Source organism: Heptranchias perlo, chromosome 34 (assembly GCF_035084215.1).
Source record: "Heptranchias perlo isolate sHepPer1 chromosome 34, sHepPer1.hap1, whole genome shotgun sequence".
NCBI classification, from domain to species: domain Eukaryota; kingdom Metazoa; phylum Chordata; class Chondrichthyes; order Hexanchiformes; family Hexanchidae; genus Heptranchias; species Heptranchias perlo.
In genome coordinates this window covers 2,077,506-2,091,313 of record NC_090358.1, presented here as the reverse complement: position 1 = coordinate 2,091,313, position 13,808 = coordinate 2,077,506, and the positions used below count along the sequence as shown (strand labels likewise).

The 13,808-nt window shown below is 41.0% G+C and overlaps 1 protein-coding gene across 3 annotated transcripts in view; it reads left to right on the top strand.

The window, feature by feature from the left end:
* megf11 (multiple EGF-like-domains 11) overlaps window positions 1–13,808 on the top strand; it is a 306,970-nt gene continuing 293,162 nt past the window's right edge. For all 3 annotated transcript variants that reach the window (XM_067971262.1, XM_067971264.1, XM_067971261.1), the window contains exon 1: window positions 1–247. The gene's annotated coding sequence lies outside the window, so the exon portion shown is untranslated. The remainder of the gene's footprint in view (window positions 248–13,808) is intronic.

The following is a 13,808-nucleotide window of genomic DNA, read 5'->3' as shown; positions in this document are numbered from 1 at the left end:
AGGTTTTCTACCCGGCCGGCTGGCGGGGGAGGGAGAGCGCCCCCGCCCCCGCCCCCGCCCCAGCCCCAGCCCCAGCCTCCCCTGCTTCCCCCCCCCAGCATTAATAACAACACTAGAGCCTTTCTTTCCCCATCCTGTCACCCCCCCCCCCCCACTGACAGGATGAGACCGGGCGCCAAACTCCAAACCGGCCAACACTCAGTGCGCAGTAAGCAGTAAAGAGGAGAGAGAGGCACTTTTTAGACAGGTTAGTTAGAATTGAACCATTAATACTACGGTAACAAGTCAGTTTAAAACCTTTTTGTTTTTGTTGTTGTTTCCCGACTTTAAATGTGGATGCGCGCCCGCGCGCGCTGTGTTTGATTTTATGAATGGCCCGGAGTGAGGAACCCGGGATAGTGTTCGGTGACCGAGGCTATTTTCCTACCCGGGTGGTACAGCGGGCACGGCAACGCACCATTTATTTGCAGCTCGCAATCCTTTAGTGATTGCGCGCGTGTTGTGGCATTCGGTTTATTTTGTTGAAGGATTGAGGGAATTCCTGTTTTTGCCGGCACTTTGATCTCGTAGAAAATCCGCAGCGAAAGTACCATGATTCTGACTTGTCACCGTTACCACGCACCTAAAGTTAAGCCTTTTCTTTCTGAAATGCTGTATCTTTAAAGACAGTGCTATTAACCCAAGCAAAATGGATTTAATATTCTTTGGTTGACGACATGCAGGTGTGATATCTATTTAAAATATCGCAACTCTTAACCTCTCCTAAGTGTATATGCTGAGTTATCAAGATTAATGCACTGTGACATTTGCTTACCATACTAATCCTCTCTAATTAAAAGTATCGGAAAGTCCCGAAGGACAGAATGCTATTTTAGGAATTACATACATTTAATTTCTATTCTGTATCAGTTGGGAGACATTTTTTTGTGCGTGGATCTTTGGAGAAAGCGCAGTTTGTCCAGAAGAACATGAATATTGATGCAGAATTTCCCCAAGTATAGTGCTCAAAGGAGCTTGCATGCACCAGTAAACCGCCTTCATTTGCTCCTTTTGGTAAAAGCTCTTGTTTTATGCGGTTATTCTCCCTCGTGCTTACGTTAATTAGCTTTCAAACCTGTCAAACTCTGGTTGCATTTGTGGTTTGTGGATATATTGCGCCAGTGCCCAGTGAAACCCTCGCAGTTGTACATTGACCACTAACTTTTAGGATCGGTTTTTGGGGAAAAATAATCCGTGCGCGGGGGATTGCATTAAAAACCGAACTATTTTGTTCATTGACTGGCTCAGGAATACGTCGTTTTTTAAGTGCATTTTATACCTTTATTGTTGAAATGTCCGGGTACCCTCATGCCACAAGTTGGAAGTCTGTCATTCTCCATTTTCGTTTTCATTGTAATCTCTTTTAATTAATGCGGATTATCAATCGAGAGCATTTAAATCAATTTTAAACGACGAACCATCTTTCTCAAAGAATTGTGATGTCTTTATGGCAGGAGCTCTAGGATTTTTTTTAGATGAATCAAGTATACTGAGACTTAATTTTGGCTGTATGCAAGGTAACTAGACAGAGCGCCAGTAATTACCTAGTTTGTCAAGATTTTCTCAGAAAGGGGAGGGGTGGAAAGTGCATTATGACTGGACTTACCAATGTATTAGGTTGTGACTGCTTCGATAATAATACATATACATAGTGAGCCTGCTTTTCATTGCATTTAGCCAACTAAGCCCTCTGACTATGCATTTATTACTTGTGTACTGGATGCACAAAAATTTCCTTCAACTAAATATTGGGAAGACGGAAGCCATTGTCTTCGGTCCTCACCACAAACTTTGTTCCCTAGCCACTGACTCTATCCCTCTCCCCGGCCACTGTCTAAGGCTGAACCAGAACGTTAGCAACCTTGGCGTCCTATTGACCCTGAGATGAGCTTCCGACCACATATCTGCTCCATCACCAAGACCGCCTCTGTAACGTCACCTGCCTCAGCTCGTTTGCTGAAACCCTCATCCATGCCTTTGTTACCTCTAGACTTGACTATTTCAGTACTCTCCTGGTCGGTCTCCCATCTTCCACCCTCCATAAATTTGAGCTCATTAAAAACTCTGCTGCCCGTATCCTAATTCGCACCAAGTCCCATTCACCCATCACCTCTGTGCTTGCCGATCTACATTGGCTCCTTGTCTGGGAATGCCTCGATTTTAAAATTCTCATCCTTGTTTTCAAATCCCTTCATGGCCTCGTTCCTCCCTATCTCTGTAGCCTCCTCCAGCCCTACAACCCTCTCAGATCTCTGGGCTCCTCCAATTCTGGCCACTTGTGCACCCCCGATTTTAATCACTCCACCATTGGCGGCCGTTCCTTCAGCAGCCTGGGCCCCAAGCTCTGGAATTCCCTCCCTAAACCCCTCCACCTCTCTATCTCTCTCTCTTTCCTCCTTTTAAGACGCTCCTTAGAACCTGCCTCTTTGACCACCTACCATAATATCTCCTTATGTGGCTCGTTGTCAAATTTTGTTTAAAAATCGGTCCTGTGAAACACCTTGGGTCGTTTTACCACGTTAAAAGGCTCTGTATAAATGCAAGTTGTTACATCTAATTTCTTCAGTAGATTCAATGGGCCAGAATTTACTGTAAGCAGCAAACGAACGGCACCTGCTGATCGTTAGCTTTGCCCTTCCCCATGTACTTTCCAAGAGCTTTTGCATTGGAAGTTGCTCTAAGTTTGAGATCTGAGCCCTCTGCAGGGCATCTGGGACCTGAGTGAATAGGGAAAGCAACTGTGTATCTCCTTAACCAATCAGATTGAAGATTCATTAATGAACAGCACAGTCAGCAATCAGGAAGTGTAAGTTAAAATAGTGAATTCAGTGTCAAATCAGGTACAGAAAGCGAAATAAAGAGACGCAAAGTAAGATTGGATTACGAGAGAGAAAAAAGAAAAAGTAAAAATGTTTTTAAATTTAAAAAAATCTCCAACAGCAATTAAAACATGAAGGAATGAGTCTGCACTCTTGTAAAAGTTGATTTTCAGTGCCAGAGAGGTTGTTTGGCAATAATTAAGACTTATCACGCTGTTAAAAAGGGTACTTAGACTGAAAAGAACAAGCCCTAACTTTCTGTGGTGAGTTTAGTTCGTATCTACCATGCAAATATGGGAACTTCACATTGTTCAATGTATTTGAATGGTGAGTCAGACAGCGAGATGCTGTTTTTGTGAAGTTGAAGGCGGAATGACTCATCTCGGACAGCAAATTCCGGAATACTATTCTGCAGCATAAATCCACCGCTAATTTGATATTAATTGGTAATAAATTAGCAGTTTAATCAAAAAGACCACAAAAATTGGTAATGTGAAAATGGAAATTCACAATGGTATGGGAGGAAGTATTGTTCTGAGTTGGGTTGAAGGCATCTTGCCTTTTCTGTAACTGACCTTATGTCTTCGACAGTGATGCGTGGAAAGTGTTCCATTCTCCAGCACTGATAATCCTTAAATGAAAAAAAATAGTACCAGTAGTGAGATTCACCTTTAGTTGGGGAACTCAAACCTACAGGACCTTATCTACATCTTCGGGGCGAGCTGCTGGTGCCTGTCACGCCTTCACAGGCAGCTGGCCCCATGAGAAAAATAAATTTTGGGGCCTCCGGCAGCGGCCCTCGGATAAGTTCCTGGAGGGGGGTTGGATCGGGCAATAGTGGGGTGGGGGTAATCGTCAGGAATGTGGAGTCAGTGGGGGCACTCTTGCTCCCCCTGGCTCCACAGAAAGATTCAAATTTTTTTTAAAAACTTACTTTTTGTTGATGACCTTCGGGACTGCTGAAGAATCCTGAGCAGAGCAGGCCTGACGGCCTGGACACCTAAAAATGCTCCCCATGATTTTCGTAGTGGGACTAACGCCTGCGCAGATTGGACGCAGGCCATCCCACTGCTAAATTAGTATGCTAAAGCCTGCTTTAAGCCTAAAAAAGGGGCACAATGCATCCCAATTTCTACCCCACAATTTCTGCAAAAATGTCCTAAACAATGGCCAAGAACAAACCTTTAAAGAAGCCATGGTTCATTTTTTATGCATGGGAAGAGCCAACTCCGAAGAAACTAGTGAAAGACAGTTGTGGATATTAATTTATTATAAAATATCTTCAATTACGCTGACATCTTAAATGTTTCTTTTGCGGGTTTTTCATGTAAAACATAATGAGTACAGAACTCTCCCCATTTCAATTGCAAGGGGTTTTCAGCAGAATAAAAAGCTGCTTATCCTTTTACTACTGTAGATGATGCTATTACAGAATATGGTGTATGTTGTCCCTTTTTTTATGATGCAGATCCTATAAAGGCTTGCTGAGTCACCTAGTAATGTTTATAGCACTGCCTAACTTTGTCGGGGAGAAGCTTATCTATGGTCACTAGGACAAATGCAGCGCATTTTTAATCACCTCTTCAGAGTGACACTGTAGAGTTTTAGACAAAAGTGATTTTCACATCCCCAAATCCAAATTTATCTCCACATTAACAAGTGCTGAAAAGTTGGGAATAAAATATTTCATTTTTAAAGTTTTCCGTTGCAACTTAGAGGAGTTATGCATGGGGCCAATTTTCCATTTCCACCCAGCAATAATAAAGTGTAAAGAATGTATTCTCATAGTCATCAATGATAAAGAGTGGATGGATTTTGCCTGAGGTCGGAACTGGAGGGTTAGGGATTCTGGACTGAAAAGACCCATTCCCCCAGTGCCATCATTAGCCACATTGAACATCTTTAACAGACGTGATATAAATATTTCAAGCATTACATTAATGCAGCATTCATAAAATATTTGAAAATCGCCAGCTGTAGTAATTACAGTTTGATGGAAATTGCCAAAAATCCTGATAGTATAGATTAGTTTTGATATGATCATTAAGAACAAAAATTTTTAAAAAATGCAAGAGATCAGAATTTTTTTTACGCTACAGGTTCTGAACTCATTTGTTTTCTGTTGTTTTAGATAGAAATCCAGTGCTGACCATACTGTTTCCTGGTAATGAGCTCCTGGTTATTCAGTAAAGTTGCAGTACTCATTTCATAACTGTTAATTCTTTAATATAGATATTGTGCATCAGCAATATGGAGTGCAGTGGTACTTAGTGTGAGAGTCACTATCAGTAAAAAGAATGAAATCACCCAATGAACCTATTGTGAATAATAGCATTTTTGAGCTTCAATCTCAGATTGTTGTATCATGCCAACTCTTTGACACTTTGGAATCACTATCAACTTTCCATTATTTGCTGTATGATTTGTACAATTAAACTTTGGTTTATGAATAGAAAAAACTGCATTAATAAAATGTATGATATTGGAGTGGCAAAAGCATGTTGTATAACATGTTGCACCATGAAGTAGGACACAGGCTGTACCTAGGTGATCCATCACATGGTAGGTTCCTCCTAGACCGAGCCACTAAAAGGCAGTAAAGTCAAAGGCAACACAACTTGGGCACTTTCTTGGACCATTTGGCTGTCTGTTCAAGAACAGCATTACCAGAGCCTAAAGAACAAGTTATTTGCCCATCCTGTCATTGTAGCTTAGATTTTCCAGTTGGTGTTGTTATAATGCTGCCATTAATGCATTCTGTTTAAATAGGTTATTGTCACTGTTAAAATAACATTGATTGGAAAATCTAGGCTTGAATGATGTGTTGCTGGGTGGGAAAGAAACCCAAATACAAGGAGAAAATAAATGGCAAAATAGCCATTTATTTTCTCCTTTATATTTAGGTTGTTGCAGATTTCAATTCTACTTGAATTTGCATATTTTTGCTATGCAAATGATAATATATTAAAAGAACTATATGAATTTTGAAGTAAGTTCAGACAATTAGTCAGTAGTATCATTTTGCAAAAGATGTATATCTCTGTTTTGGAAAAGGAAAGCTTTGCTTGGTACATTTTTTAAATTTTGTGTACGTCTAAATGTGGATTGACAGTACTAGAGAGAGTAGCACAATGTAATAAAACACCTTCAATATAGACTTGAAGACAAGTGTGGCAGCAGAGCATTCAACCAATGTTTTCTTTTCAATAAGAGTTATCGATATAAGGTTTTTTGTTAAGGATGGAGATAAGAATATACCAAGAATTAAGCAAGTCCACTTTTAAGCTTGACCGTGGAATGATTTTCATAATTTCATCTCCTAAATCCTTTGGGTTGAGGAATTAGGAAATAATAGCTGTCAACACTGTGCAGTTTTTTACACAATTTCAGCATCTTATTCCTTTGAAACTGTTGATATCATCATTGGTAAGGACAAGCCTCAAACATAAATGTAGGATGTTTTAGAAAAGAAAACAATGAGCAGTAGGCTTGAATTTGTAAAGAAATTTGCGAACTAAATTAGTAATCCTTCTGTGTGGTTGTGTTTTTTTCCTCTTCTTTACTTTGCATTTAAATTGATGAAACATAAGTAGAAGTTATTTAAATAAAACAAAGTATACAAAGCAGTCTTCTTGGGTCAAGGCATTGAAGTTTTTTTGTAAATAGTTAATGAAGAATAGTATGTGCAAGATTATTGTGTCAAATTGAAAAATAAAAGCAGTAAATACATTGGTATGAATCATACGATATCAGTTTGCAAAGCCATTCTGCATCCATGCTATCACACTAAAGCTGTTGAAGGCTCTTGCTTCTTCCAGTTAGTTCCTGCTTGTTAACTTTGAGTCATCTGCACTAAAAAAAACCTGAATAATACAAGGTACTTTTGTAAATAATCTGGTAAATCTTGTCTTTATATATGATCTAAAATGGGAAAAAAGTAAAATAGTGCCTTAGTGATGTGCATTTGTGTGCCAAGTTCAGGGGGATGAAAGAGGGGGAAATGAGGATAGGAGCATGATAGATTACAATTTCAATCTCAAGAAAATAGTTGGAAACAAAGCATGGCAAAAGTAATATTGCTGTGCTAGGTTTCAAAAAGTCTTACGTTTCTGAGTTGTAGTTATGGTGTGAATATCATATAATACAATATGGTGATTGCACAGTGCTCAGTTCCATTCGCGACCCCTCGGATAATGAAGCAGTCCGTGCCCGCATGCAGAATGACCTGGACAATATCTAGGCTTGGGCTGATAAGTGGCAAGTGACATTCGTGCCAGACAAGTGCCAGGCAATGACCGTCTCCAACAGGAGAGAGTCTAACCACCTCCCCTTGACATTCAACGGCATTACCATCGCAAATCCCCCACCATCAACATCCTGGGGGTCACCATTGACCAGAAACTTAACTGGACCAGCCACATAAATACTATGGCTACAAGAGCAGGTCAGATGCTGTATATTCTGCGGCGAGTGACTCACTTCCTGACTCCTCAAAGCCTTTCCACCATCTACAAGGCACAAGTCAGGAGTGTGATGGAATACTCTCCACTTGCCTGGATGAGTGCAGCTCCAACAACACTCAAGAAGCTCGATACCATCCAGGACAATGCAGCCCACTTGATTGGCACCCCAACCACCACCTTAAACATTCACTCCCTTCACCACCGGCGCACTGTGGCTGCAGTGTGTACCATCCACAGGATGCACTGCAGCAACTCGCCAAGGCTTCTTCGACAGCACCTCCCAAACCCGTGACCTCTACCACCTAGAAGGACAAGGTCAGCAGGCACATGAGAACAACACCACCTGCACATTCCCCTCCAAGTCACACACCATCCCGACTTGGAAATATATCGCCGTTCCTTCATCGTCGCTGGGTCAAAATCCTGGAACTCTCTACCTAACAGCACTATGGGAGAACCTTCACCACTCAGACTGCAATGGTTCAAGAAGGCAGCTCACCACCATCTTCTCAAGGGCAATTAGGGATGGGCAATAAATGCTGGCCTTGCCAGCGATGCCCACGTCCCATGAACGAATAATTAAAAAAGTCAATAAGCATGCAGTATATTGCATTTATAGTAATTTCTCAGGATCCAATTAATTTTTCTGGTGCTTGAGTTTTAAATGGTTGGTTAGACCTAAAGTAAAGGATCTTTCATAATTCTCAGCATTATCAGAGGGTTTAGAGGGTTAATATTCTTGTATGCAGGAGCGATGTGGTGTTGATGGGAAGGATAATGACCTTTTATACCCTTCAAGAAAACACCTTAACATTTCTAGAAAACCCTTAATCATTATTTTGTGAAGGAGGAATGTCCACTGATTAAAACAAAGAATGTGGCAGCTTATTCTTGTAAAATACCTTTCTCTCTCCAAAGTCCTTAAGGGAAAAAATAAAAGGAGAGAGGAAAATAAGGAAAAATATTTTTAGTGGGTGCTTTGAGGCAGAGTATGTGTCGGTGAACAGAGGGTTGTGTACACAGGATAATTCGGACAATAAAGGATGGCTTTTACATGTATGGCACACAGGTGTAATAATATGCATAAATAGAATTATTGACCTTTTATTTCTGTGACATGGGCTTAAATTCAGCTTGCACTGGCAATGTGTTACAGATTTTTTTTCATTGCATTGTGACACTGCCTTTATGGTTTAAGCACCATTTGGTTTGCTCTCTGTTACTTTCTAACAAATACACCTTGGTCTGTTTTCACCAAATGGCCATTCAGAGCAAACTGGGGTTGCTTTTTGTAACATATGTTTCAATGCTTGATGTTTTTGTGAGCTTACATTTTTCATACGAACCAATTTAAGCATTGGGTATTTTCTTTGTAAGAATGCATTGCAGCAATTCACATAAAGTGTATACTTATAGAAAAGCCTCAAAGTCAGTTATAAGCCTATAATCTAATCAGTGATGTTCTAAACTGTGAGGGCAAAGACTGGGAAGTTTATAATGTCATCTGGACCCTTCAATTAGATTACTATCTTGAAATCACTCCCATGGCATTTTTTTTGTAGTACAAACTGGTAATTTTATGTGGGTGTTTCTAATTCCATTTGCTTTTGTTTTTGTGCCTGCTGCAGCTGTCAGTGCAGACACTAGCTGGCAATATGGTCCATGTTGTTGGCACTTAATGATGTTCACATTGAAGGATTAATAACCGTGACATAATCACTGGAAATTTCTCAAGAAATAATTTGCCAGGAAATTCAATGGCTGTTATATATGATATAATGGGAATAAATGTGATCCCCTTGGAGTTCTGGTTGATTGGAATAGGTTGTGTCCAAAATTCACTTTTGGGTGGGAGGGGGGCGGGGGCGCGGTGGAGGGTAGAGGTTGTGAAAAATGAAGGTTGGGAGTTTTGTTTGTAACCTCAGTGGAATTGAGACAATAAAGCCACTGTAGCTCAATACAGCTGAACATTGATCTGTTTCTAGATTCTTAGTTCTAAATGACCTTGTTGGGCAAGGTTGTAGAAAATTAAAAACATTTCAGCATTCTCCACACACCACTAGTGTGGCCTGGCGCCGGTACAAATCTTGGGGGGAAGAAATCACAGAAGGGTGGGGGAACCTGCCTTCAAGATATTATGATACTGTGTTGTCCCAGTGTTCTGTAAAATCGCATACCCCTATGCAAAGTAAAGACCCTCGCACAAATGAGAGCATCAGCTTGTTTTTTTCCCTCCACCTGAGTGAAGGTTTTCAATTGCTCAGTACTATTCATTGTCATTGTTAGGCTTGCTCCACTGATGGAAGTGCGCCAGAATGGGCACTGGTGACTGCTGCTCCTGACCCTACCAGACTATCTGGGATTTCGGGGAGGATTTAAATGGTACTGGTGGGAGCCCACTGGTAGGGAGGAAGGGAAGCAGTACTAACCAGCCACTTTTTTGGCTGCCAGCATCGCTATTTGATTGACCAGATTGGCCCCTGTTATAGGTAGATCAAAAAGCACGATGTTCATTAGAATCATACAGCACAGAAGGAGGCCATTTGGCCCATCGTACCTGTGCAGGCTCTTTGAAAGAGTTATCCAATTAGTCCCACTCCCCTGCTCTTTTGCCATAGCCCTGCAAATTTTTTCTTTTCAAGTATATATCCAATACCTTTTTGAAAGGCAAGAAATTTTGGGGGGATTCCTGACCAGGATCCCAGGGTAAGTTCTACTTCTGCTGTTGAAGCGGCCTGTAGATTGGGTATATCCCAGCATCCAGGTTGCTCGGTGTTCGAGACCAAGGTTGAGGAAATGCCCCCATCCTCTTCCAACCTTACTTTGTTCTATGTCTGTCCCTTTTTAAAAAAAAACCCTCCCTCAAGTCACTTATAACTGCACTTCCTAAATCCCAACAGCCCACCTCTTTGACCAAGCTTTTTGTCACCCCTCCTAATATATCCTTTAGCTTGGCATCAATTTTTGTCTGATTACACCTCTGTGAAATCCCTTGCAAAGTTTTTCTACATTAAAGGCACTATATATGTGTAAGTTGTTTCTTTCCCTTGGCCCCAGCCCTTCAACGTAATGGGCCAGCCTTGAGGCGGATGAAACTTCTGCCCCAAACAGGCCCTGAAAGAAAGTCTGAGCCGGGAGCCGGAATCTGCCACCTTTCTTACACTTCCCGCCCACTTACACTGTGGAGGGGGGGGGGGGTGCAGCTGGACCTGTGGAAATAATTTGTGTCTGCCACTAAACATTTTTATATTACTTACATTGTACAAACACAGAAAGGTATTGCTTTATGCTGCAGTTGATATGGTGATTCTGAAATGGATTTTTTGGAGTAGACTGTACTAAGGACTAAGGCTGTGAGAAAACTCCTCAAAACCAGAACAAAACCCTTTTAAAATATTATTCGAGTGTACCAGTATGTAGCTTTGAATTAACATTGAGATAGTGAAGGAGGAGAACCTACTAATTATCAACTGCGTAGGTGAAAAACATATGTATTGAACTTTGCAGCAGTAATCGTCTAAAGCAGGGTTTTTGTTGGAAACAGCAGTTTAAGGGAAGCTTTTAGTCTGATTGAATCCAATCTTTTTAACCAATATTCATTGGTCAACTTTCATTTTGCTCTACTTAATTATGGATAATTGCATTTTCTATAACAGGAAATCAACTGATTCTGCTTCTTGTGATTTTCCTTTTGTTTTCTGTTCTTCAGTATGTAATAAGCTCATCACTTTGTTACAAACTAGAGTAAAGAAAGAAAGAACTTGTATTTATATAGCGCCTTTCACGACCTTGGGACGTCCCAAAGCGCTTTACAGCCAATGAAGTACTTTTGAAAGTGTAGTCACTGTTGTAATGTAGGAAACGCGGCAGCCAATTTGCACACAGCAAGATCCCACAAACAGCAATGTGATAATGACCAGATAATCTGTATTAGTGATGTTGGAAGAAGGAAAAATATTGGCCAGGACACCGGAGAGAACTCCTCTGCTGTTCTTCGAAATAGTGCCATGAGATCTTCTACATCCACCTCAGAGGGCAGACGGGACCTTGGTTTAACATCTCGTCTGAAAGACAGCACCTCCGACAGTGCAGCGCTTCTTCAGTACAGCACTGAAGTTCAGCCTAGATTTTGTGCTCACTTCTCTGGAGTGGGACTTGAACCCACAACCTTCTGACTTGGAGGCCAGAGTGCCATCAACTGACAGTACTGAGAACGTATGTATCGTCTGAGAGTAAGCAGTGTGCTACTTTTTTTTTAAAATGGGAGCTACAATAAATCTAAGAGATAAACTGCAAATATATAGGCCATGAAATGCCACATAAAATTATTTTTCTTATAAAGGGGAATGCAGCAGATTAATTCAGGCCAAAAAGTTACCTGATTTAACTTTTTCAGTTGTATCAAATATTGTTAAACTGTTTTGTTTTGTAGATAAGTCAGTTCAGCTCTTGCCACACACTGTTTGGGTGAGAATCATATTTTTTACTCTTCTGATCTTGTTTGGAAATTATAGTGAGGAGTGGTACATTTCATTTAATTATGAGTTGTACTGCACCCAAAGTGGAAAACCCCAGATGGTAGGTTGGGGAAAAGAGAGATGCTTCCTGGTAGTTTGGAAAGGCAAAGTGAATGGTGACAGCATCCACATGCTGTTGGGGATCAGTCTGGGAGAGCTATAAAAAGAAATAAAGGGATACAAAAAGTATTAAGAACTGGATAAAGGGAATATAAACAAAAACTTGCAAGGAGTATCAAGGCTAACAGTAAAAGTTTTTATAAACCTGGCAATTACAGTCTAGCCAGCCTAATGTCGATGGTGGGGAAACTTGAGACATTAATCCGGGACAAGATTAATTGGTACTTCAAAAAATATGGGTTAATAAATGAAAGCCACCACGGATTTGTTAAAGGCAAATCGTGTTTGACTAATTTGATTGAGTTCTTTGATGAAGTAAAGGAGAGGGTTGATGAGGGTAGTGCAGTTTGATGTGTATATGGACTTTCAAAAGGCGTTTGATAAGTTACCACATAATAGACTTGTTAGCAAAATTAAAGCCCATGGAATTAATGGGGGAGTTGTTGCTTGGATACAAAATTGGTTAAGGGACAGAAAGGAGCGAGTAGTGGTGAACGTTTGTTTTTCAGACTGGAGGGAAGTATACAGTGGTGTCCCCCATGGGTCGGTGTTGGTACCACTGCTCTTTTTGATATATATTAATGACCTGGACTTGGGTATACGGGGAGAATTTCAAAGTTTGCAGATGACACAAAACTTGGAAATGTTGTAAACAGCGAGGAGGATAGTAACAGATTTCAGGAGGACATAGACAGACTGGTGAAATGGGCAGACACTGGCAGGTACAATTTAACGCAGAGAAGTGTAAAGTGCTTCATTTTGGTAGGAAGAATGAGGAGAGGCAAAATATAAATGGTACAATTTTAAAGGGGGTGCAGGAACATAGAGATCTGGGGGTGTAAGTACACAAGTCTTTGAAGGTGGCAGGACAAGTTGTGAAGGCTGTTGAAAAAGCATTTGGGCCACTTGACTTTATAAATAGAGGCATAGGGGGTGATTTTAAACCCCAAGAACGGGTGGTTGGGGCGGTGGGAGTTGAAAATAGTTTTTTTTTTGGATCACAGCCGCAAAATATTCAGACTTTGCATTCCCAATGCAAAGCCTGTACTTTTCCGCGCCGACGTCAAACCCGGAAATAAAGCCGGGTTGCGGTCGAGACCCAAAAAACAACTATTTTCAACTCCCACCCGCCCCCAACCCACCCGTTCATGGGGTTTAAAATCACCCCCATAGAGTACAGAAGCAAGGAAGTTATGCTAAACCTTTATAAAACACTGGTTAGGCCCCAGCTGGAGTATTGTGTCCAATTCTAGGCACCACACTTTAGGAAAGATGTCAAGGCATTAGAGAGGGTGCAGAGGAGATTTACTGGAATGGTACCAGGGATGAAAGACTTCAGTTACGTGGAGAGACTAGAGAATCTGTGGTTGTTCTGCTTAGAACAGACAAGGTTAAGGGGAGATTAGATAGAGGTGTTCAAAATCATGAGTTTTGATAGAGAAAATAAGGAGAAACATTCCAGTGGCAGAAGGGTCAGTAACCAGAGGACACAGATTTAAGGTAATTGGCAAAAGAACCGGAGGTGACATGAGGAAAAAAAAATTTATGCAGCGAGTTGTTACGATCTGGAATACATTGCCTGAAAAGGTGGTGGAAGCAGATTTATTAATAACTTTCAAAAGGGAATTGGATAAATACTTGAAGGGGAAAAATTTGCAGGGCTATGGGGAAAGAGCAGGGGAGTGGGACTAATTGGATAGCTCTTTCAATAGTTGGCATAGGCACGATGGGCCGAATGGCCTCCTTCTGTGCTGTACCATTCTATGATATATGAAGAGAAAGAGAGTGGCTTAGGGAAACTCAGGCCCATTAAAGACATACGGAGGTGATACTGTAATCGACAATAAGGA